Below are 27,950 nucleotides of genomic sequence, written 5' to 3'. Positions count from 1 at the left end.
AGAAAATGTAGAGTCCTGAGCTTTGAGCTTGAGCCAATCATTTGTCCTCAGCATCTTCAAGGGGTTCCACATCCTCTAGTCCATGCCACTCCATTTTTGAACTTATCTGAAACATACTAGGTAGAAGCATTAGTCCAACAAGAGATATGTTGACATTAATTACCAAAATCACCCAGGGAGCACTTGTGCTTTCAAACCGGTATCAAATACCCAGGGGTTACTATGAACACTAGTAAAGTACACATCAATAACATGTATATCATATATACCTTTGTTCACTTTGCCATCCTTCTTATCCACAAAGTATCTAGGGCAGTTCCACTTCTAGTGACCATTTCCTTTGCAGTAGAAGCACTCAGTTTCAGGCTTGGGTCTAGCTTTGGGCTTCTTCATGGGAGTGGAAACTTGCTTGCCATTCTTCTTGAAGTTCCCTTTCTTTCCCTTGCCCTTTTTCTTGAAACTAGTGGTCTTATTAATCATCAACACTTGATGCTCTTTCTTGATTTCTACCTTCGTCGATTTCTGCATCGCGAAGAGCTCGGGAATCATTTTCGTCATCCCTTGCAAATTATAGTTCATCACAAAGTTCTAGTAGCTTCGTGATAGTGAATAGAGAATTATGTCAACCACTATCTTATCTGGAAGATTAACTCCCACTTGATTCAAGCGATTGTAGTACCCAGACATTCTGAGTAAATGCTCACTGGCTGAGCTATTCTCCTCCATCTTGTAGGCAAAGTACTTGTCAGAGGTCTCACACCTCTCGACACGGGCATGAGTCTGAAATTCTAATTTCAACTCTTGGAACATCTCATATGCTCTGTGGCGTTTCAAAACATTTTTGAAGTCTCAGTTCTAAGCCGTAAAGCATGGTGCACTAAACTATCAAGTAGTCATCATACCGAGCTTGCAAACCGTTCATAATGTCTACATCTGCTCCTGCAATAGGTTCGTCACCTAGTGGTGCATCAAGGACATAATTCTTCTGTGCAGCAATGAGGATAATCCTCAAAGCATGGACCCAGGCCGCATCATTGCTACTATCATATCTCAACTTAGTTTTCTCTAGGAACATATCAAAAATAAAATAGGAGAGCTATACCCGAGCTATTGATCTACAACATAGATATGCAAAAAACTATCAGGACTAAGTTCACGATAAATTTAAGTTTAACTAATCATATTACTAAAGAACTCCCACTTAGATATACATCCCTCGAGTCATCTAAATGATCACGTGATCCATATCAACTAAACCATGTCCGATCATCACGTGAGATGGAGTAGTTTTCAATGGTGAACATCTCTATGTTGATCATATCTACTATATGATTCACGTTCGACCTTTCGGTCTCAGTGTTCCGAGGCCATATCTATATATGCTAGGCTCGTCAGGTTTAACCTGAGTATTCTGCACATGCAAAACTGTCTTACACCCGTTGTATGTGAACGTAGAGCTTATCACACCCGATCATCACGTGGTGTCTTGGCACGATGAACTGTAGCAACGGTGCATACTAAGGGAGAACACTTATACCTTGAAATTTAGTGATGGATCATCTTATAATGCTACCGTCGTACTAAGCAAAATAAGATGCATAAAACATAAACATCACATGCAAACATAATATGTGACATGATATGGCCATCATCATCTTGTTCCTTTGATCTCCATATCCAAAGCACCGTCATGATCTCCATCGTCACCGGCTTGACACCTTGATCTCCATCGCAGCGTCGTTGTCGTCTCGCCAACTATTGCTTCTACAACTAGCGCTACTATATAGTGATAAAGTAAAGCAATTACATGGCGATTGCATTTCATACAATAAAGTGACAACCATAAGGCTCCTGCCAGTTGCTGATAACTTTTACAAAACATGATCATCTCATACAATAACTTATATCACATCATGTCTTTACCATATCACATCACAACATGCCCTGCAAAAACAAGTTAGACGTCCTCTACTTTGTTGTTGCAAGTTTTACGCGGCTACTACGGGCTTCTAGCAAGAACCGTTCTTACCTACGCATCAAAACCACAACAATGTTTCGTCAAGTGTGCTGTTTTAACCTTCAACAAGGACCGGCCGTAGTCAAATTCGATTCAACTAAAGTCAGCCACCTTTATGCAAAACAAGTTGCATGCCTGTCGGTGGAACTGGTCTCATGAACGTGGTCATGTAAGGTTGGTCCGGGCCGCTTCATCCAACAATACCGCCGAATCAAAATAAGACGTTGGTGGTAAGCAGTATGACTATTGTTGCCCACAACTCTTTGTGTTCTACTCATGCATATCATCTACTCATAGACCTGGCTCGGATGCCACTGTTGGGGAACGTAGCATGCAATTTCAAAATATTTCCTACGATCACGCAAGATCTATCTAGAAGATGCATAGCAACGAGAGGGGAAGAGTGTGTCCACGTACCGTCGTAGACCGAAAGCAAAAGCGTTAGTTTAACGCGGTTGATGTAGTCGAACGTCTTCACGATCCAACCGATCAAGTACCGAACGTACGGCACCTCCGAGTTCTGCACACGTTCAGCTCGATGACGTCCCTCGAACTCTTGATCCAGCAGAGGGTCGAGGGAGAGTTTCGTCAGCACGACGGCGTGGTGACGGTGATGGTGATGTGATCCGCACAGGGCTTCGCCTAAGCACTACGTGAATATGACCAGAGGAGTAAACCGTGGAGAGAGACGCCACACACGGCTTGGAACAATTGGTGTGTCTCCAAGGGGTGCCCTATCCACGTATATAAAGGAGGGAGAGGAGGAGGCCGGCCACCAGGGGTGCGCCATGAGGGGGAGTCCTACTAGGACTCCAGTCCTAGTAGGATTCGCCCCCCCCCCCTTTTCCTTCTCATGGAGGGGGAAAGAGGGAAGGAGAGGGAGAGGGGGAAAGGAAAGGGGGGCTGCGCCCCCTTCCCCTTGTCCAATTCGGACAGCCTATGGGGGGCGAGCGCCACCTCTTGTGGGCTCCCCTCTCTCTCCCATATGGCCCATGTTGGCCCATTACTTCCCCGGTGGGTTCCGGTAACCCCTCGGTACTCTGATAAATATCTGAAACGTCCCGAAACCATTCCGGTGTCCAAATACTATCGTCCAATATATCAATCTTTACCTCGACTATTTCGAGACTCCTCATCATGTCTGTGATCTCATCCGGGACTCCGAACAATCTTCGGTCACCAAAACACATAACTCATAATACAAATCGTCATCGAATGTTAAGCGTGCGGACCCTACGGGTTATCAATAACCAACAGCGGAACCTGGATGCTCATATTGGTTCCTACATATTCTATGAAGATCTTTATCGGTCAAACCGCAATAACAACATATGTCATTCCCTTTGTCATCGGTATGTTACTTGCCCGAGATTCGATCGTCGGTATCCTCATACCTAGTTCAATCTCGTTACCGGCAAGTCTCTTTACTCGTTCCGTAATACATCATCCCGTAACTAACTCATTAGTCACATTTCTTGCAAGGCTTATAGTGATGTGCAGTATCGAGAGGGCCCAGAGATACCTCTCCGATACACGGAGTGACAAATCCTAATCTTGATCTATGCCAACCCAACAAACACCTTCAGAGACAACTGTAGAGCATATTTATAATCACCCAGTTACGTTGTGACGTTTGATAGCACACAAGGTGTTCCTCCGGTATTCGGGAGTTGCATAATCTCATAGTCAGAGGAATATGTATAATTCATGAAGAAAGCAATAGCAATAAAACTTAACGATCATTATGCTAAGCTAACGGATGGGTCTTGTCCATCACATCATTCTCCTAATGATGTGATCCCGTTCATCAAATGACAACACATGTCTATGGTTAGGAAACTCAACCATCTTTGATTAACGAGCTAGTCTAGTAGAGGCTTACTAGGGACACTGTGTTTTCTCTATGTACCCACACATGTATCAAGTTTCCGGTTAATACAATTCTAGCATGAATAATAAATATTTATCAGGATATAAGGAAAGATAAAATAACAACTTTATTATTTCCTCTAGGGCATATTTCCTTCAGATGTATCATGGAAGACGGGTCCGTCGGTGGCAGAGAGTTTGGATGTGGTGTCGACGGGGGTGGAGACAAGTTTGCAGTTAAGCATGCCGACACGATCCAAGATCTCGAACGCATACTGCTCCTGGGGGAGGTGGAGACCACTGGATGTGTGGTGTACGTTTATGCCAAGAAAATGGTGGATTAACCCATGTCTGTCATAGAGAACTCACGGTGTAGAGAAGCGATGATGGACTGGAGAAAGGCGTGTGTGCTGGCAGTGAGGATAATATCATCTATGTAGAGGAGTAGGTAAGTTGTGTCAGCACCGCGATAAAGCGAAAAAAGTGAGGAGTCTGCCTTGGAGCCCTGGAAGCCAAGGGTGGATAGGTATGAAGTGAACCGCGAGAACCACGCCCTCGGGGCTTGCTTGAGCATGTAGAGTGACCGGTTGAGACGACACACGTCCCGGGGTCGTGCCGTGTCGACGAAGCCGGCAGTTGTACACCGTCTCGGCGAGATGCCCATGAAGGAAGGCATTCTTGACGTCGAGTTGATGTGTGGGCCACGAGCTGCTGGTGGCGAGGCTGAGGATGACTCGAACAGTGGCGGGCTTCACGACTGGACTGAATGTCTCATCGTAATCGACCCCGGCCTGTTGGGTGAAGCCATGGAGCACCCATCGCGCCTTGTACCGAGCCAAGGAGCCGTCTGTGTTGAACTTGTGCCGGAATATCCATTTGCCGCTCACCACGTTAGCACCTGCAGGACGTGCGACCAACGACCAAGTGTCATTCTGCAACAGCGCATTATATTCATCAAGCATAGTAGCGTCCCAGTTCGGATCCCTAAGCGCAGTGCGGTAGGAAGAAGGAATGGAGCTGATTGGCGTGGTGACAGAGAGGCTAACGTGTTGTTTTGGAAGGGAGAAGCCGGACTTAGATCGTGTGTGCATGGGGTGCAAATTCGCGGGTGGTTGTACCCAGATAGCACGTGGGGGTAGACGTGTTGAGCTGGCGCGGCGAGACTAGCTGGCACGGTGTCTGGGGAAGAAGCTCGCGCGTGGGCGGGAGTGGGAAGTGATGGGGCAGTGACAGGCGCGTGATCCGAGGGGAGACGAGGTGGGGTGGGAGGCGAGACAGCGACAGGAGAGGTACGGGGCGTAGGGGTAGTGGAGCCGCACGGGGTGGACGGGCCGGGTAGCGTAGCAGGGTTGGAGCCGGGCGGATAAGTCGCGGGGCCGGGCGAGCCGCGTGGGTTGGTTGGTCCAGGTGGCGGGGGAAGGCGTGGTGCGGGGGAAGATTGGGTGGGGCGCTGTTGGGGAACGTGGCATGCAATTTAAAAAAAAAACCTACGCTCACGCAAGATCTATCTAGGAGATGCATAGCAAGGAGAGGGGGAGAGTGTGTCCACGTACCCTCGTAGACCGAAAGCGGAAGCGTTTGTTAACGCGGTTGATGTAGTCGAACTTCTTCTCGTTCCGACCGATCAAGCACCGAACGTACGGCACCTCCGAGTTCTGCACATGTTCAGCTCGATGACGTCCCTCGAACTCTTGATCCAGCAAAGTGTCGAGGGAGAGTTCCGTCAGCACGATGGCGTGGTGATGGTGATGGTGAAGTAATCCGCGCAGGGCTTCGCCTAAGCACTACGTGAATATGACCGGAGGTGTAAACTGTGGAGGGGGGCGCCACACACGGCTAACAATTGTTGGTGTGTGTTCTAGGCGCCCCCTCCCCATGTATATATAGGTGGGAGAGGGAGGGAGCAGCCTTGGGGCGCCCCAAGTAGGAGGAATCCTACTTGGGTGCCTCCTCCAATTCGGCCTCCCCCTTTCCTTGTCTCCGGAGGGGGGAAGGAAAGAGGGGAGAGGGGAAAGGAAGGGGGAATCCTATTCCCTCTATTTCCTTTCCTCCTCCCCTTTTCCTTTCTCCACTTAGATCGGCCCATATGGGGCGCACCAGCCCACAAGGGGCTGGTATGTCCCGCCTAGGCCCAATAAGGCCCATATCTTTGCCGGGGGGTGCCCGGAACCCCTTCCGGTGACCCGATACGTACCCGGTACCCCCGGAACACTTCCGGTGTCCGAATACTATCGTCCTTTATATGAATCTTTACCTCTCGACCATTTCAAGACTCCTCGTCATATCCAATATCTCATCCAGGACTCCGAACAACATTCGGTCACCAAATCACATAACTCATATAATACAAAATCGTCATCGAACGTTAAGCGTGGGGACCCTACGGGTTCGAGAACTATGTAGACATGACCGAGACACCTCTCCGGTCAATAACCAACAGCGAAACCTGGATGTACATATTGGTTCCCACATATTCTACGAAGATATTTATCGGTCGTACCGTAATGACAACATACGTTATTCCCTTTGTTGTCGGTATGTTACTTGCTCGAGATTCGATCGTCGGTATCTTCATACCTAGTTCAATCTCGTTACCTGCAAGTCTCTTTACTCGTTTCGTAATGCATCATCCCGCAACTAACTCATTAGTCACATTGCTTGCAAGGCTTATTATGATGTGCATTACAGAGAGGGCCCAGAGATACCTCTCCGATACTCGGAGTGACAAATCCTAATCTCGGTTTATGTCAACCCAACAAACACCTTCGGGGATACCTGTAGAGCATCTTTATAATCACCCAGTTACGTTGTGACGTTTGATAGCACACAAGGCATTCCTCCGGTATCCGGGAGTTGCATAATCTCATAGTCAAAGGAATATGTATATGACATGCAGAAAGCTATAGCAATAAAACTGAACGATCATTATGCTAAGCTAACGGATGGGTCTTGTCCATCACATCATTCTCCTAATGATGTGATCCCATTCATCAAACGACAACACATGTCTATGGTTAGGAAACTTAACGATCTTTGATTAACGAGCTAGTCTAGTAGAGGCTTACTAGGGACACGGTGTTTTGTCTATGTATCCACACATGTATCAAGTTTCTGGTTAATACAATTCTAGCATGAATAATAAATATTTATCATGGTATAGGGAATATAAAATAACAACTTTATTATTGCCTCTAGGGCATATTTCCTTCAGGCACGGCACCGGAATCAACGGCGCTGATCCCGATACTGCCTGCGCCGGATCATACGAGGTAGGTGGGATTGGGTGCGACAAGGGGGGAGCGGGATCCGGTGTGGGTGGGGTGGTTGTGGCCTCGGATGTGGCGAAGGGAAATTTTCCTTCGTCAAAGACGACGTGACAGGAGATGTAGACGCGCCGGGTACGAAGGTCAAGGCAACGTTACCCCTTATGTTCTAGTGGGTAGCCAAGGTGCACGCAAGGAGTAGAGCGTGTGGCGAGTTTGTGCGGCTCTAGGTGAGTGAGGTTTGGGAAACATAAGCATCCGAACACACGAAAATGATCGTATGTGGGGTGATGGCCATGGAGAAGGAAGTATGGTGTAACTTTGTTAACAGTGGAAGAGGGGCGCCGGTTGATGAGGTGGTTGGCGCTATGGACGGCTTCGACCCAATACTCGGGTGGCATGTGAGCATGGATGAGAAGAGTGCGGAGAACATCATTGGTGGTGCACAAGAGTCGTTCGGCCTTGCCGTTCTGCGGCGACGTGTGAGGACATGCGAGGCGGAAGGAGATGCCGAGGTGGGAGAAGTAGTCGCGAAGTGAGTGGGAAAGAAATTCTCCACCATTGTCACGCTGCACACATTTGATAGAGAGGTTATATTGGGTGAGAACGTATGAAAAGAAACGTTGTAGCGTGGCAACGGTATCACTTTTGTTGCGTAGAGGGGAAGCCCAAGAATAATGCGTGTAATCGTCAAGCACAATAAGGTAATATTGGTAACCGGAGAAACTACACACAGGAGACGTCCATAAATCACAATGAATGAGTTGGAAGGGTGCAGTTGTACGAGAAGAAGAATTAGGAAAGGGTAAACATGGTTGCTTGCCAATTTTACAAGATTCACACATGGTAGCACCTTGAGAGTTAGTATTACATGCAAGGTTGTCAGAATCGCGATTTTGAATCGGATCGGAGCTCCGATGGTAGGATCGCAAATCGTAGAATCTTCACTATCAGGATCGTAGAAACGTAGATTCTATGAACTAAAATCATAGAATCATAGGGGTTAGTTTGGATCGTAAAGTCGTATAATCGTATAACAGGATCGCGATTCCGACAACCTTTACATGAATCAAGAAAGTTTGAAGCTAAAATGGAAAGAGAAACACGACTAGGGTGGCCAAGCCGCAAATGCCACAATTCGCCATTGCTTGAAATGGAGAACGCCCGATAGCCGCCATTATTCGGAAGAAACGGGTACAAATCACCGGAGCTACTGGACCTCATGAGGACCTTCCCCGTTTCCATGTCCATCACAGAGAAGCCAAAGGGGTCAAAAGCCACACTACACCAATTATCACTTGTAAAACGGCGAACGGAAATGAGGTTTTGTATAATGCCAGGAGAGATAAGTATGTCAGTAAGATGAAAGGGAGGAAGGGAAGTGGAGCCGCATGCAACTACAGGGAGTACGGAACCGTTGCCAATAGTAATGCTAGATGGATAATACGATGAAGGGGAGACAGTGGTGAGGGTACCTGACAACCCGGCTATGTGCGAGGTGGCTCCGGTGTCCATGTACCACTCGGACCCGGAGGGCGGCTGCTGCATCTGCAAGTTGGCGAACTGGGCCAGCAGCGCCTGCTGATCCCACTGTGGCGCGGAGGAGGACGAGCCGACGACAAGATAGGCTTGGTGCGGGGCGCCAGGACAGGGGCCGAGAACACCTGCGGCGTTTGGCGGCGTCCAGGTCGAACACCACTGCTGCGGAGTGGGCAGCGGGGCACCGAAGGGCGCAAAGTAGCCCATCCAGGGCTACTGCGCTGGCTGACCACGCCCGCCGTTGGAGCTGGAGGAGGCCCCGGGGTGACTGCGGTCGCACCCGCGCCCGCCGCGCTGCCGATCGCCGGAAGGACTCCCCGAGCCCCCGCTGGCGATGGAAGACTTGCCCTTGTCGGACGACGAAGGAGGGGGCGCGCAATCACCGGCCGGCGCGCCGCCGGACGAGGAGGAGCCGTCATGGCCGACAGCGAGGGCTGTGGCGCCCGTGGCCCGCTCGCGCTCCGTGATGCCGATCTCCTCCAGGAGCAGCTGCGACCGCGCCTGAAGGAACGTGGGGAACGGCTGCTGCATCGGCAGGAGCGTAGCCATGACGTGGAAGCGGCGACTGAGCCCACGAATGAGCTGCAGGGTTAGCGACTGAGCCCGCGAATGAGCTGCAGGGTTAGCGCCCGATCCGTGACCGGTTCGCCCATGTCGGCCATGGCGGAGGCGAGCTACTGGAGGCGGCGACAGTACTGGGCGGTCGTCATGTCACCTTGCACCGTCGCGCGGAAGTCGGCGCCGATGTGGATGGCGCGGCCGACGGTGTTGTCGCGGAAGAACACCTCGAGCTGCTGCCAAAGATGGAACGCCATGGCCTCTGGTGTCTGGATGGTGTTGTAGAGGTCGTCGGAGATCGTCCCGTACACCCACAGGACGATCGTGATGTCGTCATTACGCCAGGTGGCGTCCTCGTGCAGCGGCTTAGCCTCCTCCAGGACGTGCTCCTCGACGCGGTATTTGCACAGCACGTACCAGAAGAGGTGGCGCCACTTGGAGTAATTTACAGAGTCGAGCGAGAACTTGAAGGGGATGTATGAAGCGATGTTAATGTGATGCATCGACGGAAGAGGCGCAGGAGGAACCTGGGGTGGGCGGATCGCGAGCGCTTCGGCGTGAGGACGCACGGCGCGGAGAGGCTGCACCATGGGCGACACCACGGGAGCAGCAGGAGCCCGGCGCAAGGCGCGGGCATTCGGTGACAGGGGCGCCGGGGCGGTGGGCGGTACCGGCTGGGCGGCGGCGGCCGGCTCGGGGTTGGGGGCGACTTCCGGCAAGATGAAGACGGCGTCGGCGTCCCCGAATGAACGAGTGCGGCGGAGGGGGCGGCGGATGCTCATGGCGGAAGCAGGGAGGATCGAGAGAAGCTGATACAAGTAAGATAGATGAAGTCTCTGTATATTCATCATCACATGTTACAAGTGTTTATATACACTGATGCTCATGAGGAGTTGTGGCCTACTTTTTATATACACCGATGCTCATGAGGATTCCTGGCCTACTGTTACAACAGAAACGAAGATAATGTCGTGCGTGGCTACGTGGGCGGAGGCGACGTGCGCGGGAGCTTTGGCGCCGTAGGACTCGGGCTGCCTCGTTGCACACATGGGTGCGGGTGTATGTCACGTTTCCAACATAGAGATGGCCTGGGTGGGAATACCGCGGAGCTCGACGCTGTATTCGAACTCGCCGTAGCCGGCGTGAGCGAGCTTACTCCAAGGACGAATCGAGAGGGAGAAGTGGGGAGATAGGATGAAGTGGTCGCCGTTGAGACGGTCCCTGGTGGCCTAAGAGCTGAAGAGGATCAGGAAATCCTCGGGGTGATGCGCATGGATGGTGAAGTCGCCGTCGACCAGCTCAAGCGAGTCCAAGAGCACGGCGGCGACCTCCGCGGCGGAGACGGACGGGCGGTTGCCGGTGATGGAGGCCCCCATCGCGCGGAACAGCACCAACTCGGCCTCCTCCATCTCCATGGATTGTGACACGATGACGCGCACCGGTGCCATAAGGGTGGCGGGAGGGGGCACAGGCGTGAGGGCAGCCTGGGGCCGAGGGAGGTCGATGCTCGCCGGACTGGCATTGCCTCGGGGGGTGCGAGGACGGCGTGCAGCGTCGCGGCGGTAGGCGACGCAGGAGCTGGATTCGTGGCCGGATACCAGGCAACGGCGGCACCACACGTCGTTGGTGCAGTCCCGCACGCGGTGGCGGTGGTCCAGACAACGGAAGCACAGCCCGGCCACCTCCTCCGGCGAGGGGCTGCGCGGGCGGGGCTGGGGGGAGCTCGAGGGGCGCGGTCGATCAAAGACGGCGCCGGTTCCTGCGTCTTGGTTGATGAAAGCCGTCAGCGTCCGCCACGGCATCGTCCGAGGCACGGTGCACCACAGAGCAGGGGCCAAGCCGGCTTTTGGCCGGCGCCCTGGATGTCCCCGTCGTGAGGTCACGGGCAGGGGGCGCAGGCGGCGCGGGGGAGACCGGCGGGGTGCAGACGACATCGCAGTACGAGGGCGCCGAGGACTCGCTCCCCGAGTCGTTCCAGCGGTCGCCCGAGGAGGTCGCACGGCGGCCGGCCGGGCCAGCACCAGGAGACGCCATGGACAGGAGGGAGGAGGGTGGGGGAGGTGGGCTGCCGGCGGGGAAGTGGAGAGCTAGAGGAAGGCAGGGCGGAGCTCCATCTGTTCTCCCCCCTCTCAGATCAATGTTATACTTCAGGCAAAAGCACACTAGCATGCACACTCCAGAGGTCATCTGACCTAGTACATTCTAGATGGTGACAATCTGAGGCATGGGTTGAATCGAGACCTCTGTTTCGAAGCAAAGGACCGTGCTGAAAATATACGCAGAGTAGGTATTTTGGTCCGTTGAGAAATATCAATACTGTGATCGTTTTTTGCCTTGCAATTATACCATTTCTTAATGTGTTTATGTCCAATTTTTCAGGAGAATTAGCAAAACTGTTTGCAGATGCAGCTCTGATCTGCATTGCTCGCTTGATATCACCCTACAGAAGTGAACGAAGCGCTTGTCGTAAATTACTGCACAATTCTACATTCATCGAGGTATATTTACACACACTGTACAGCTCCTTCGAACCATCTGGTCAATCTTATTATTAAGGTAACCGGCATAGAGAAGTGTATTTCTGTAGGTGTTTTTGCATGTCCCACTTGAAGTATGTGAAGCTAGGGATCCAAAATGCTTGTACAAGCTTGCCCGTGCTGGAAAAATCAAAGGTAAAAGAACCAACAGACTACCCTTTTTGCTTATGTTTCGCAAATCTTACTTTGTAAATCATCTGCAGGGTTCACTGGAATTGATGATCCTTATGAACCACCTTTTGATTGCTAGGTTAGCGTCAATATTTGAACACCTAAATCTCTACTATTAAAGAGAGTAAATAGCATAAAACTACCACTTTTCGTCCTATGGTTCCAAAAAACCACCACTTTTTTGTTTGTGACTGATACCTACCACTTTTCTCGTCGGCTGTCTCAAAAAACCCAAATCGCCTGTTGCTAGCGTTTTAAACCGTTTTCTGACGGTCCGGGCCCGCCTGTCAGGCCACGTCAGCGCCGCGCGTGACGGCGAGGCCGTTAACGGCCGTTATTCGAACCGACCGGTGCGGTCGGACCGCACCCGCTCGCTCGCTGCCGTTCTCTCCCTGTCGGCAGCATCTCTCTCTCGCTCCTCCTTCCCCCCGTGCTCTCTGTCTCCCCCGACGATGGCGGCGGCGAAGAAGAAGGACGACGGCGAGCCTGAGCCGACAGCCGGCGGCGAGGGCGGTGCTCACTCCGAGGTCAACAAGTGGCTAGGCAGCGCAAGTTTCCCGACCCAGCGCTCGTCTGGGCCACCGACGCAGGAGGTCCAGATGTCGCCGGCGTTCCGCGCGGCCAGGGCAGTGGCCAAATGCATCCACGCGGATCCAGAAGGCGGGCACCAGTGGGCCTCCTCACTTGGTGGCGTGGAGTAAGTTATGAATTGTTTTAATTATTTTTCTTAGTTTATTTATGAACTAGGGTTAGGATTTGTTTCTTATATTGTTAATGAATTAGTTCTTTGGTATATTATTATGTATACATTGTACTCAATATATGAATTAGGGTTTAGGTCTGGATGATATGTTGTGCAAGTGAAACTGTTGCATACTTTTTAACTTGAAAATCTGAAGAAATCTGAATGTGTTGTTTCTTTTTTTGCATAGTTTGGATGATGAAGTATGGGAATTGAGGCTGCATTTTCAGGGTAGAGACAACATGGAAAGGAAGTTTTCCTTATCAGAAATGAATTACCTGTTTTTGTTAGCACTTATTGAACTTGAGGGCTATGGGTTGGATGCCTATCTGTCATATGTTAAGGATGAGGGTAAGGGGCTGGAGGGGATTGAGGTTTTGGACAATGATGAGAAGGTGGAGGAGATGCTAGATTTGTTTGCTGAGAAGAAATATTGAACATAACAGTGAGAGAGGCTAGTGACCCAAATCCAGCAGATGCAAACATGGACCACACCTTGCTTGAAGAGCAGATTCGAATTAGTCAAGTTGGTGATCCCATTGTTTATAGTGTTTCCCAAGAAGGTGTCCTTTTCCCTGTCTCAAATTCTTCACAGCCCCCACTTGTGCCTGTTGATCCATATTTTAACACACAACAGAGCTGTAATTTCAACAAGGGAAAAGAGGCAGTGGAAATTGAAGGCATTGAAGCAGAAGATCAAGATGAAGATGAGTTGGAAAAATCCTCTTCAGATTTTGAGTTTTTCAGGGGTGATTACAGAGGGAAGAAAATTTCATACAAGTCTTGCTAGGGGAGAAGATGAAGGTGGTGAAGGAACAAGTCAGCACTACAGGGAAGAGGAAGAGATGGCTAAGCATTATTTTTGGGGTGCTTCTGAACCCTCAGAGTTTTGGCAGGAGCCAAATGGTTCTGAAGAAGATGTTTCAGATCATGTGAAAACTGTGGCACAGAAGATACCTGTGAGGAAACAAGGCCCAACAAGCAGATCACACAGTGAGCCAGATCACAAAAAGTTTGAAGATTTCGTGCCAGAAGCTGATGAGTTCTGCTTTCCAGGTGATGAAGGCATTTCTGATGAAGAAGATGATGCACCTAGGTTGCCTTGTGGCAGCAAGAGAAAATTGAAGAAGAAGAAGGAGAGAATATGGTATGATTCCTCTAGGCCTGATGCACATGAACAGTTTAGGATTCATTTGTGCTTTCTGAATGTGGTAGAGTTCAGAGAAGCATTGAGAAACTACCATGTTAGGACACTTAGGAACTTTGAGTACCATAGGAATGATCCAAGTAGGATCATAGCCTGGTGCTCAGATAGAAAACATGGTTGTGAGTTTTATATTACTGCTTCTAAGATTGCCCATGAGTCAACCTTTAGCATCAAGAAGATGAATCTTGATCACACCTGTGGAGCAAGTGGAGAGAACACAAAGGTTACCATGAAGTGGGTTGCAAAGGCTGTTGAGGATACTGTAAGATCCAATCCTGGTGCAGGTGTTGAGACTATACTGAGTTATACAAAAAAGAAATTTGGAGTACATGTTCCAAAAAGTTTGGCCTACAGGGCAAGGAGGAAAGCAGTTGATGTTGTGCAAGGGGATCACAAGACACAATACTACAGGTTAAGAGACTATCTGCAGTGTGTTTTGGACACAAACCCTGGTAGTAGGTGTGTTGTGACAACAAAGGAATTTGAACTCCACCCAGCACCTACCCCAAGGTTTCATTACATGTTTTATTGTCTGTTTGCTTGTAAGGAGGGGTTCCTAAATGGTTGCAGGCATTTCATAGGTAAATCTAGTCTGTATAGTGCTTAAATAGGGATTGCATTACATGTTGCTGCTTACTAATGGCTTAAAATGCAGGTCTTGATGGATGCTTCATCAAACTAAGCACTGGGCAGCAAATCCTGGCAGCAACAGGGAGGGATGGCAACAACAACATCTTCCCTATTGCATTTGGTGTTGTTGACAAGGAGGAGACAGATAGTTGGACTTGGTTTCTTACACAGTTAAGGACAGTAATTGGTAGTGGCAACAAGTTTGGGCCCTACACAATTATGTCAGACAGGCAAAAGGTACAACTACTCTTCGTGATTTGACTGATTTTCCTTTCACTATGTACTGCTTTTCCTTGCACTATGTACTGCTTTTCCTTTCTCTACTTACTTCACTAGTTATTAATACAAAATCAATGAACAGGGTCTGCTCAATGCAATAGAGGATGTATTTCCTGATTCCCCTCAAAGATTTTGTTTAAGACACATATATGCCAACTTCCAATCAGCTGGGTTTAGAGGGGATGAATTGAAAAATCATCTAGACCAGGCTGCATATTCTTTCACTAAGCATGGGCATGATCTGGGCATGGAAGCATTGAAGAAAGAGAGTGAGGAGGCATGGAAGTGGTTGTCCAACATACCAGTCCATACTTGGGCCAGGCATAGAATGGATACTATATGCAAGACAGACCTTGTTGTAAACAATCTTAGTGAAGTTTTCAACAGGATTATTCTGGATGTTAGGAACAAGCCCATAAGGACAATGCTTGAAGGAATTAGGACAAAACTCATGATCAAGTTTCAGAAGATTAGGGAGAAGACAGAGACATGTAGGTGGGATATCACACCCACTTACTCTGAGATATTGGAGGAGGCCAAGAAGTGGGCAAAATATTGTGATGCATATATGGCTGGACCAGGAATTTGGCAAGTTACAAGTAGTTCAGAAAAGACCTACTGTGTAAACCTAAACAACTACACTTGTAACTGCAGGAGGTGGGATATGACAGCTGTTCCATGTAGTCATGCTATAGCAGCAATGCAGAAGGTAAAGCTACACCCTGAAGATTTTGTCCATGAGTTCTTCAAGAAGCCCCTCTACTGTGAAACCTACAAGCATATTATATACCCTGTTCCAGGCCCTGATTGTTGGCCACACACCATGGGGGATGACATATCTCCTCCAGTATTCAAAGAAAATAAGGGTAAAAAGCAGACAGCTAGGAGGAAAGGACATTTTGAGGTGCCTGCCAAGAAGGATACATCAAGAATTGGGACAGTGACCTGTAGCAATTGCAATATGCAAGGTCACAGATATACCACTTGTGGTGTTCCACTGAAACCCAAACTGCAGATGAGAAAGAATAATCACCAGGTATACTTATTGATAAAGAAACTTCTGTTTCATAGGCTAGGTGGTTTAATTATAATTTGCTTTGTTAAATGTGCAGGAGAATAGGTCAGACTACTCTTCATCTACCAGAGCTTCTACAGGTGTGGTTGCACCCCCACCCTCACCCCCACCACCACCATCAGCACCATCAGCACCAGCCATAGCTAGGAAGAGGCATGCAACAGCCACAACTACTCCAGGACCAGCAAAGAGGAACAAGGGAGCTGCTTCTGCTACTCCAGCACCAGCCACATCAGCACCTGCCAAGAAGACCAAAGCAACCAAGAAGACAGGGGCTCCTAGCACATCTTCACCAGCCAAGAACACAAGATCATCCATTGCTTCTCCAGCAAAGAACACCAGAGCATCAACAGCTAGCAGAGGGTACACAGTTTTCAATGCTCCAAGGCAAGCTGCCAACTCTGAGATGGAGATTGGGTCCAAGAGGGTTAGGAAGCCAACTGGAAAGTGGAAGGCATATTTCACAGCTAGTGGTAACTACTGAAGATTCCAACATTTGAGAAAGTTGTCTTGTTGTATGAGTGCTGAAACCTAAGTGTTTGCAACCTTAAACCTATGTATTTGCTTGCTGAAACTTGAGTGTTAGCATTATGAAACCTATGTATTTGCTTGCTGAAACCTAAGTGGTTGCATTATGAAACCTGAGTGTTTGTGACTTCTGGGTAGATTCAGACAACACTGATGCAAACATTGATTCATTTATTCAAACATTCATAGATTCCACCATCCAAACTTTCTTTCATACAAAGAGTTGTATAGAAATGGAAGGGATACATAGCTCAGACTCTCATTCATACTTAAAAAAACTACTACCAACAACTCTCAATCGTAACGATTGAAGAAACGACACCACTTTGCTCTGGTAGAAGGGTGAGGAGCGAGTACTGCCTGTCTCCTAGCCCACCTGATGATCTTCCCTGAGCTCTTGTGCCTGCCGCCAGGGACAAGAACTGTGAACTCATCTGAGTTGCACTTCTCCAAGATCTTCTCTGCCAGCCTCCTCTTGAACTCCAGCTCCCACTCCACTGCCTGCACTGCAGGGCGAGCCCTTTGCCTCCTCACATCCACTGCCTGCACTGCCTCCTCTTCCTCATCTGTCACCTCCCCAAGCTCTGGATCCATCTAGGGTTTCTAGAGGTGGGGTGTGGCGGCTGTGTTCTGGAGGGAGGAGGGTGGGTGGAGTAGGCTATTTATGAGCAGTGGAGGGTGGGTGGAGTAGGCCTAGGTTTGTAAATATAACTGGGCCACAAAGCCCAGGTACCAAGCACTAATAAACATAACTACCTTTTAAACATAAAAAGACACATAGCATACTCCAGCAGTGCTTATCACTGACTCCATAACATAGCAGAAGAGGTTCAAATACAGGCAGAACAGTCATTACAACTTAGTTCATAACTTAGCATTAAAGGTTCTAGCAGCATAACAACAGTTCTTAACATTGGCATAGACATAGACTAGATTAGCTTCACATTCCCCAAAATGTACACCCCATATCTTCACATCAAATTGTTAGGCCACATACTTATAAAGGCCTTGGATGTACTTCACCATCTGCAGAACACACTTCATGAATCAAGGATGGCCTTGATTTTCTCAAGTTTCCCCTTGCTTGCATGCCCATCACTCAGCAGCTCATTCACCACATGCTCAAGCTTGGCCTTCTCTATCTTAAGGAAATCTCCTGTTCAACCTCCTTCTTTGCCTTCCTGGTATTCTTGATAATGTCAGCTTGACTCTGTAAAATGCACCTTTGTTCCTTGGCAAGTTTGAGCTTCTCCATCTGAACCTCCAACCTAGCTCTCTCTTCTACCTCTTTCTTCTTCTTCTTAAATTCTTCCTCCTCAACTGCCTTCTGGTTATCCATGTGGCCTACCCTACCATCCTGCCAATCAAACATCTTGGATACATCTTGGACAAGCTTTGTGTACTCAATGCACAGCTTGTCATTTTCAGTCTTAAGCTTGGCCAAATGCTTCTCATACTTCTGCTTATCAACTACCCTGCCACAATTCTGTTCATGGTACATGTCCCACAGCCTGGACAAGCAATTCTGAAGAATTGGATGCCAGGCCTTGTCAACCCACTCAGTAACACCACAATTAACACCTTCACTCTGCATTTGGAAATTGAAATATACATCACTAAGTGCACTCAAATTCATAACAACAAATCATATCAGACTAGAAACTAAAGGTGAGGCTTAAGTAAACTGAATATGTTGTTTAATATAACTCAAACTATAACTGAAACCCAACCTGCTTGTACAAGTACATTCACAGATATATGCTTCCTATACATAAGCATTTTTGATAGTAACCATATCCCTCAATACCTTAATACAAGGCATATTGCAGTTCATCCTAAATAATACAGTGTAGGTTCAGAAGAGCAACTTGTCAACACAATACTGTGTGGGTTCAGAACAGCAACTTGTCATCCTTGTAAATACATGTGTGGGTTCGGAAGAAAATGATTCCAATTAAGGTACTATACCTGCTGCACTGGACAACCATAGAAACGCCTTCCAGTTAAGGTTCCTTCAAATGCCACACACTTAATTGGCCTCATGTGGTGCATCATATAGGTGGGTTCAGAAAGCTCCAGCTGGCCACAGAAAAGAGGCTCCACAGTGGTGTCAGGGGTCTCCTGCATGAACACATCAACAAAATCACCTTAGCTCACAGAACCAGACATAGATCACAAATTAATTCCCCAATCCAGCAAGAACCCTAACCCAAACCCTAGTTTTCAAGCATACATAAACATAGCTCAAACAACAACCATAACCCTGCCTACTAAATAACAGTAAACAAAGCTTACCCTAGATCACCAAGATGAACACTAACCTAATCTAGCTCCTAGATGAACCCTAACCCTAGCTCAGCAGATCGAAAAACTTACCCAAAGAGCCATGTCCATGCTTGTGATGTCGCACTCATCCTCTGAGCTCGTATCCCCGTCATTCCAGGAAGGCATGGCGGCGGTGGAGCTTCCACAGCGCAAGTCGCCGCCGGCGTCGAAGAGCAGAGAGGAGAGGAGCGAGAGAGTGAGAGTGAGAGCAGAGGAATGAGTGCGGGCAGGGGAAAGAGTGAGAGTGAGGGCAGCGGAGCAGAGTAATGAGCGCACGAGCGGGTGCGGTCCGACCGCGCCGGTCGGTCCGAGTAACGGCCGTTACCGGCCTCGCCATCACGCGCGGCGCTGACGTGGCCTGACAGGCGGGCCCGGACCGTCAGAAAACGGTTTAAAACGCTAGCAACGGACGATTTGGGTTTTTTGAGACAGCCGACGAGAAAAGTGGTAGGTATCAGTCACAAACAAAAAAGTGGTGGTTTTTTGGAACCATAGGACGAAAAGTGGTAGTTTTATGCTATTTACTCTATTAAAGAAGAATCGAACGTCGTGATGGTTCGACCTCCTTCCCAAGCTACGATCCATCCTCTCTCGCTACTCCCCATGGCCCTACCTCGTGCGATCCATGTTTCTCGGCACTCACATTGATGTGAAAACTGAAACTCAGAACAAAAGAAAAAAAACGGCCCACACGCGCACGTCTCCCACGTCCCACGCCCCATCGCCTCCCAAACCCCACCCCCCTCAGTCGATCCCATGTCTCTCCCCAGAAAATTGCAGCCGCCGGCCTCTTCCTTCATCGCTCGACTCGGTTAATGCGATGAGGACGGCCGGATCCTTCTGTCCTCTCACCCACGACCTCTCGCTTTCCCGTCGTCGACCCTACGCCGTATCTGCCCGCCATCCCCTTTCCCCGCCGTGTGACTTCCGCGGCAGACAGGGAAGTTGGCAACCACCGAGGCCCATGGCCCTCCTACACTTGCCGGAGCCATCAGCTGGGACCAAGGTCGCCGACCCGCAAGACGTGCTTACAGCAGCACTGCTAGATTTCTAGTTTAGGTCATGATCCAGTACTACTATCTTAACATTCGCAGGAAGGAGATGGCCATGGGCAGGGGTGTCTAGCTCCTCCTCCTTGACCAGTTCATCCCGCAGTCACCATCGTCTTCCACGCGACCATGCCAGATTCGCGTCATCATCATCATCATCACAGGTAGGCAGCGGTGGCTGCGGTGAGGGCACGTGCGGCGGGGAGGGCCATAACCCTGACTTCAGTACGCGATGTTACAGGTGCGTCGATCTCGATCCTCTCCTTCACGTTTTCGTCATGTTCCTGCTGTGCGTGCAGAACAAACAGGGTCATGTCAGATACTAAGATGATCCTTGGTCAAGATATATGAACCAATGTTTCAGTTGTCCCTCTTAACAAACAGGGTCATGTCAGGGTATAAAATTCTGAAACCAATAATTCACCTAGCGGTGCCTTCGGCAGACAGCAATACGCGCACATAGGAAACCTGACTTGCCTTGAGAAGGAATGATCTTATAGTAGCGTAGGTAGTCAAAGCTAGCTCGAATCACTAGATTGATTAATGGATTAGCAAGAAACACGTATATGAAAGCTGATTTTATAGCCATTGGCAGGTAAGCTGCCTGTTATTCAAATTTCTTCAAGTCATGATAGTTACAAGCTATGTTTATATTTCTTCAACTCAAGGTGATTACAAGCAAGGAGCTACATGCATTTATATACGCTTATATACCACCTGACTAAGTAGAATTAGGATTTCTATACGCTTCTACTAAAATTGACTATTGTGTGGGCCTTGATTCATGAGGGGTCTACCTTAGAGTCTTAATGACTACCCTTTCGAACATGCAACACTCGGGCTATGCTCAATTCTGGTTCTTTGGTCAATTTTAATGTGTTTTTCTCTTTAGAAATTTTATTACATCCAGTTGGGTTCTAACTGGAGTTGCAAATAAATAATTGTGTTCCAGCTTTAAAAAAAATGGACTCCACATACCTTGAAGCTTATTTCTTATATAAGCAGCAACCCATTTGATTAAGTTGTCTCTTCCTTGACCCCATTTTCTTTGCAGGTTGTTGAATTTATACAGTTTTTGGAAGAGAAAAAAATGGCTTGTGTTCGGGTGAGGCCCAGATACAACATCCCACATTTTGTTTTCAAAATCATCTCTACTTAACTACAAAGGTAACCAGTTGAAGGATGCTGATGTTTTTGCTTTGTCACTATAAGCTTGAGAACTTAAACTTCACCGGCATTAGAAATAAACTTTAGTTATAGTTATATGGGATACGAGGACTGTAGGACTAACGTGATTCGTTTCTGTAGGTTGTGGTTGCAACTTGGATGCAGAGGAAGAGTAATTTGGCTGCTAAGGTATCAAGGTAAGGAAAAAGAAATATTGCCCCAGTGTTTATGATTTGTCTGGTTAGGGTCATAGTGTATTTTAATCCATTATGAATTTCTATAGCTGTGAATTATATATACACATGTACGAAGAAACAATAGATTAAGTTTGTTTCATCCTTTGGGTGTATATTTTGAAGTTCCTGAGTGACAAAGGCTCTTTGAGAAACAGTAAGATTAATTTTGTTTTTATCACATAATGCAGGATTATTAAACCCAAACAAATCCAAGCGGTATGTGTCATTTGCTGTAAAGCCATTAAAAACGCCTCCAGGAGAAATGTCAAAGGCTCTTTGAGAAACTTGTATATTTATCTCTTCTTTACTTGCCTTTAATGACAAACATGATAGTATCCAAATTAATTTCAGGAAGGTACTCCTATAAGAGGAAACTTTTGAGATGTATCATGTCATTTAAATTTAATCCATAATGCAGAGATAAAAACAGTTTTTTCATTCAGCACATGGAGATCGCATTAACTAAGCGTCGTGAGGCAAGCCATGATGTTCTTTGAAATATGTGGACAATAAGGTTGCTGAGTGAGCAATCCTTTTGCTTCTGTGGTGTTCTCGGGGAGGGATATTTCGTGGCCTTGGTGATATATGCAAACCAAATTTTGTATGATTTTTAGAACCCTTTGGAGTGAAAGACAGTAAATGAGGAATGATGTTTAAATAATATTGAGTTTTTCTTTTATTTTTTTCTTGGTTCAGTTTGGAACCAACCTTCTATGTAGCTGAAATTTTATGTATCATATTAGGTCTGTGTTTGCATTGTGAAAGATTGTCTTATTGAACCTTGCCATATCGAGAGTACTTTTTATTTTCTTGTTGTTTGTAAAAACTGACTCTTTTGATGCACATCAGTAGAGCCACAAAACTGATATTCACCGCTTAGGCATATGAACATGTGGATGAATTGTGAAATGATGCTGGCCAGCTTGTTACTTATAGGCATTGCATGCCATGCATAGTCCTAATTTATATTATGCATCAACTTGACAGTGTTCTAAGTTACATTCATATTATTTGCATGACATATAATTATCTATCTATTTAGCTCCTTAAAGACTGTAAAGTGCAGGTGTACAATCAAGGCTTCATTGTTCTTACCCGTAAAAAAAGGCTTCATTTTTTTGTTTAGAAAAGGCTTGTTTGGTCATAGTTGGTTGGGAAAGGTAAGGTTATGGAAATACTGTTTCTTTTGACAAACCTCGCACTGATAGGGTGGTCATGCATTATTAATTTAATAACATACACAAAGTTTGTCGTCTTTATAAGGAATCAAACAGAACACATTGAAGCCTCCAAGAAAACATAATATGTAAATTTAGATGTTGAGGTTCTGATTTGATATTCTTACCTTATGTACTATTTTGTTCAGAAAATGTTTTACACTCGCATGTTCGGTCGGAAAGGCCTTGGGCTGCTAGCAGTTAATTTTTAGAGTAGTTTTTTGTATTGATCTGCAATGCCCGAATGATAGGAAATGATTTTTTTATCTTATGACTCTTATATATTCATATATTCCTTTAATTTTGTAGAAACTAGAGAAATTGTGAACCTGTATGTATCAAAGAATTTTATGAATTATGTTTGCGCATATGGCAATATGAAAAGGTAGGGCCATAATGATGGTACTCATAGTGGGAGTGGAAGAGAAGCATGTGTCGTCGCCAAAGTCACAGTGGTTGTGGTCATCCATATCCACAGAACAAAGATTGACATGTAGCAGGGTTCATCTGGCTTCCATTACATGTCGGGCACAGGTTAGTCACGTGCTCCAAAAAACTGCGCCGAAGGGCCAAGACGACCATGACCTACTCGCCGGTGGCACCGACGCAAGCCATAGGATCATTTGTTTCCATGAGAGCAGGGGCGGCCAAACCCGCCATAGTTGGGAGTAGCCAACAGCCCAACACCCATCCTTATTAATACTGACAATCTTGAGGCGCAACAAACCAACGTAAATGAGCCGGGTGATGGTGATCCTTCTAGAGAAAAATGGAGAAGGACAAGATAGATGTTTATCGCGAGACATTCATTATTGTGGTGTTTGGCATGCATGTTCACTACATTCAACTACACTGTAATTCGATGTGAACGCATCGTGTAACACCCCGCACGTAACTTGCCATATTTGTAACTCCGACTCTTGCCATTTCCGGCTATGTGTTATGATTTTCCCTCCGTTGTCGGGTTTTGTCTTTCGTTTTGTATTTTGTCATGTCATGCATTTTCATATCATGTCATCATGTGCATTGCATTTGCATACGTGTTCGTCTCATGCATCCGAGCATTTTCCCCGTTGTCCGTTTTGCAATCCGGCGCTCCTATCTCCTCCGGTGCATCCCTTTCGTTTTCTTTCGTGTGCGGGTGTCAAACTTTCTCGGAATGGACCGAGGCTTGTCAAGTGGCCTCAATATATCACCCGAAGATCACCGGTCAAGTTTCGTTCCATTTGGAGGTCGTTTGGTACTCCAACGGTTAACCGGGCATCCGCAAAGTCCATTTGAGTGTCCAGCAAAAACCCCCTCAAAAACCAGCCCAAAACCCACCAAACTCTCTTCCATGCTCTAGGTCGTTCGATCACGATCGTGTGGGCGAAAACCGCACCTCATTTGGAGCCTCCTAGCTCCCTCTACCTATAAATATAAGAGACTCCCGAAATACAATCGCAGTCCAAACCCTACCCTTCTTCCACCTCGCGCCCGGACAAAAATCCTCCGCCGCCGGACGTGTCCGCACCGCCGTCCCCGGCGAATCCCGCGCCGCCACCTGTCCCTGCCGCCGCCGTTCCCACCGCGGGCCCGCGAGCCCAGATCCGGCCCGCGGGGCCCGAATCCCGCGCCGCCGCCCGAGGCGCCTGCCCGCGCCCGTGGCTCGCCGCCTTCGCCGCCTCGCGCCGGCGCGCCCCCGCCGCCTCGCCGACGGTCGCCGGCGCCGCCCCCGCCGCCGCGCCGCGGATCCCCGCCGCCGCCGCACCTCTTCCCCGCGCCGGCGTCCTCTCCCTCCGGCCGCCCGCCTCCTTTCTCTCTCCCGTCGGCGGCCCGAGCTCCTCGAGCTCCTGTGTTGCTCCCGATCCAGATCCGCACTGTAGAGGTTGACTCCCGTATCCCGTTTTTTCTAAGTCTGGAATTTTTACAGCAATATGCCTCTGTTCGTGATGCCATAACTCCTTGTATGTAGCTCCGATTCGTGCGTGTAATATGTCAAATTGTTCGTCATGTGATGCTCTTCATTTTGTTCAATTGCACCATGTTCATTAGAGGTCATCTTGATGCCCAAATCTCTGTTGGAAGAGGGCTAGTTGCTGTTATTCTCTGGTTCTTATCAGAACTTGGAGATTTGTCATTTTTGTATCATTAAATCTGTGCATCTTTTGGGCATTAGCTCTACATGTGTTTTGAATTATGCCATGCCATCTTTTCAGTGGTGTAGTCCATGTATTTTTGTGATCTCTGTGGTGACTAGCACAAGCATGCAAAGTAGGCTCCGTAATATTTCTGATTTCAGGGACTTGGTGATTTCTCTAAGTCCTTGTCTGCTGTTATTTTGTTGCCATGTAAACTTGATGCTACAGAGAGATCCATGCATATTTTGGAGATTTTCAGTAAGGATGTTTTGTAGCTATAGTTGTATGTGATCCATTCCTGCAATTTTTTGCAATTATGGAGTGCCATAGCATGACTCAATCTTGCTCTACTTTTGCTATAAAATATTTCTGGCAGATTCTTAACATGATATGCAATTTTGCCAAGCTTATTGTAGTTGATCCTTACATTCTATGCTTGTGTTCTTGCCATGGTTAGCTTCATAAACATTCCATCTTGCTGTAGGTGTGTTTGGTTTGTAGTGCATTGCTCTGTAGTGAGTGCATCAAGCTCACAAATAGGACTACATATTATTATTTCTGCCATGCTCTGTTTTCTGCTAAGTCTGAAACCTGATAATGAAACTTGCTATGTTTACATGCTTGCCATCATATCTTCTGCTCCTTTTTGGCTTATGGTCAGTAAGGGACTTTTGTCATGTGCTTTTAGTAGAACACTGTCATGCCTTGTTTTGCTATGTTAAGTTCCTGTAGCATGTTGATTTCGTGCTCTGAACATTGCTACCTGATGCTGTTTTTCTGCCATGTCCAGTTTTTCACCAAGTCTGTGAACCTGTTATCTTTTGCACTTTTGCGATGCTTGTTTGAGCTTGATGTGTTGTGAACTAGCCGTAGCTCAGTGTTCATCTTTTGTCAAGAATCTCCTGTAGATTACTTCCATGTGCTTTGTTGCTATGTTGGAGTGCTGTAGCATTGTTACTTGTTGCATTTTAAGTGCTATCATGCTGTTAATCGCAGATTCGTGTCATTCTTGTTTTGCTTGCCATTTGCAAACCGTGCATTCGATTCCGGTGATCTTTATATCGATTTCGACCGAAATCATCCCATCTTTCCAGTGGCATGCTTGGTTTGCCAAGTTACTGCCATGTTCATCATTTTTTCGTCCGGAGCACGCATATGCATCACATATCATATCTTGCATATCATACATGTTTTGCATCATGTTGATTGTGCATTTCTCGTGATTGATTGTGGTTCCGTTTGCTTGTGTTCTTGCCTTGGGTAGAGCCGGGAGACGAGTTCGCGAACGAGGAACCTGTTGAGTACGCCTACGAGGATCAAGCTTTTGACAAATCTGAGAACCTTGCAGGCAAGATGACCACCCCTCGAAATCACTTCTATCTTTGCTATGCTAGTTGTTCGCTCTATTGCCATGCTCGCTACCTATCACTTGCTATATCATGCCTCCCATATTGCCATGTCAGCCCCTAACCATCCTTTCCTAGCAAACCGTTGTTTGGCTAAGTTACCGCTTTTGCTCAGCCCTTCTTATAGCGTTGCTAGTTGCAGGTGAAGTTGAAGTTTGTTCCATGTCGGAACATGGATATGTTGGGATATCACAATATCTTTTATTTAATTAATGCATCTATATATATTTTGGTAAAGGGTGGAAGGCTCGGCCTTATGCCTGGTGTTTTGTTCCACTCTTGCCGCCCTAGTTACTGAGATACCGGGATTATGTTCCTTGAGTTTGTGTTCCTTACACGGTCGGGTGATTTATGGGACCCCCTTGATAGTTCGCCTTGAATAAATCTCCTCCAGCAAGGCCCAACCTTGGTTTTACCATTTGCGACCTATGCCTTTTTCCTCCGGGTTTTCTAGAGCCCGAGGGTCATCTTTATTTTAAACCCCCGGGTCAGTGCTCCTCTGAGTATTAGTCCAAACTGTCAGTCGCCGGTGGCCACCAGGGGCAACTCTGGGCTGGCCTATCGGAAGCTTGGACAATCCGGTGTGCCCTGAGAACGAGATATGTGCAGCTCCTATCGGGATTTGTCGGCACATTCGGGCGGCTTTGCTGGTCTTGTTTTACCATTGTCGAGATGTCTTGTAAACCGGGATTCCGAGACTGATCGGGTCTTTCCGGGAGAAGGTTTATCCTTCGTTGGCCGTGAGAGCTTATGATGGGCTAAGTTGGGACACCCCTGCAGGGTATTATCTTTCGAAAGCCGTGCCCGCGGTTATGAGGCAGATGGGAATTTGTTAATATCCGATTGTAGAGAACTTGTCACTTGACCCAATTAAAATACATCAACTGCGTGTGTAGCCGTGATGGTCTCTTCTCGGCGGAGTCCGGGAAGTGAACACGGTCTGAGTTATGTATGACGTAAGTAGGTGTTCAGGATCACTTCTTGGTCATTGCTAGATGACGTCCGTTCCGTTGCTTCTCTTCTCGCTCTCATTTGCGCAAGTTAGCCACCATATATGCTTTTGCCGCTGCAGCTCCACCTCACTACACCATCCTTTCCTACTAGCTTAAATAGTCTTGATCTCGCGGGTGTGAGATTGCTGAGTCCCCGTGACTCACAGATTCTACCAAAACAGTTGCAGGTGCCGACGTTGCCAGTGCAGATGATGGCGTCGATCTCAAGTGGGAGTTCGACGAGGAACGTGGTCGTTACTATGTGTCTTTTCCTGATGATCAGTAGTGGAGCCCAGTTGGGACGATCGGGGATCTAGCATTTGGGGTTGTCTTATTTTCATCTGGATTTTGACCGTAGTCGGTCTATATGTTTGTATTTTGGATGATGTATGATTAATATTTATGTATTGTGTGAAGTGGCGATTGTAAGCCAACCCTTTATCCCATTCTTGTTCATTACATGGGATTGTGTGAAGATGACCCTTCTTGCGACAAAACCACTATGCGGTTATGCCTCTAAGTCGTGCCTCGACACGTGGGAGATATAGCCGCATCGTGGGCGTTACACATCGGTAGCTTCTGGACTCACTCAGACTCGCCCGAAAATCATCGGGTCTTTACGGCCATCCGGAGTCTACGTGGAGCCATGTCTGATCAATGTGTATGTGTCTAATTTCATTGTTTCATGGCAACGCACGGGCATTCAGCTAGTATTATCAAAAGCAACATAGTAGTATTATTACCGGTTACTCTGTAAAATGTTCCTAGTTGTCTGATGATGGGTATTAACTTCACTGATTGACACCTTTAACCGCTCCTTGCAGATAGTGATACAGTGCAAAGCTGGTGGCCGCGCCATGCCTAAAGCGATGGCTGATCAAGTTGTGTCATATCTCGAAGCAAATGGGTTCTTTGCTTCACACACGACTGTGTGCATATGATTTGTACGATCCTTCCAGCAAAGCTAATCCTTCCTGCCTGTGCCTAGAGTCCAGCCCATCCTGCCCGTGCCTAGAGTACAGC

General features: G+C 47.6%; 1 pseudogene; it reads left to right on the top strand.

Annotated features, from left to right (window-relative positions):
* Positions 1 to 11,278: 11,278 nt before the first annotated feature.
* On the top strand, positions 11,279 to 27,868 carry LOC123096790 (adenylyl-sulfate kinase 3-like; annotated as a pseudogene).
* Positions 27,869 to 27,950: the final 82 nt, after the last annotated feature.

Source organism: Triticum aestivum, chromosome 4D (assembly GCF_018294505.1).
Source record: "Triticum aestivum cultivar Chinese Spring chromosome 4D, IWGSC CS RefSeq v2.1, whole genome shotgun sequence".
In the NCBI taxonomy this organism is placed as follows: domain Eukaryota; kingdom Viridiplantae; phylum Streptophyta; class Magnoliopsida; order Poales; family Poaceae; genus Triticum; species Triticum aestivum.
This window is presented reverse-complemented; position numbering and strand designations above follow the sequence as displayed.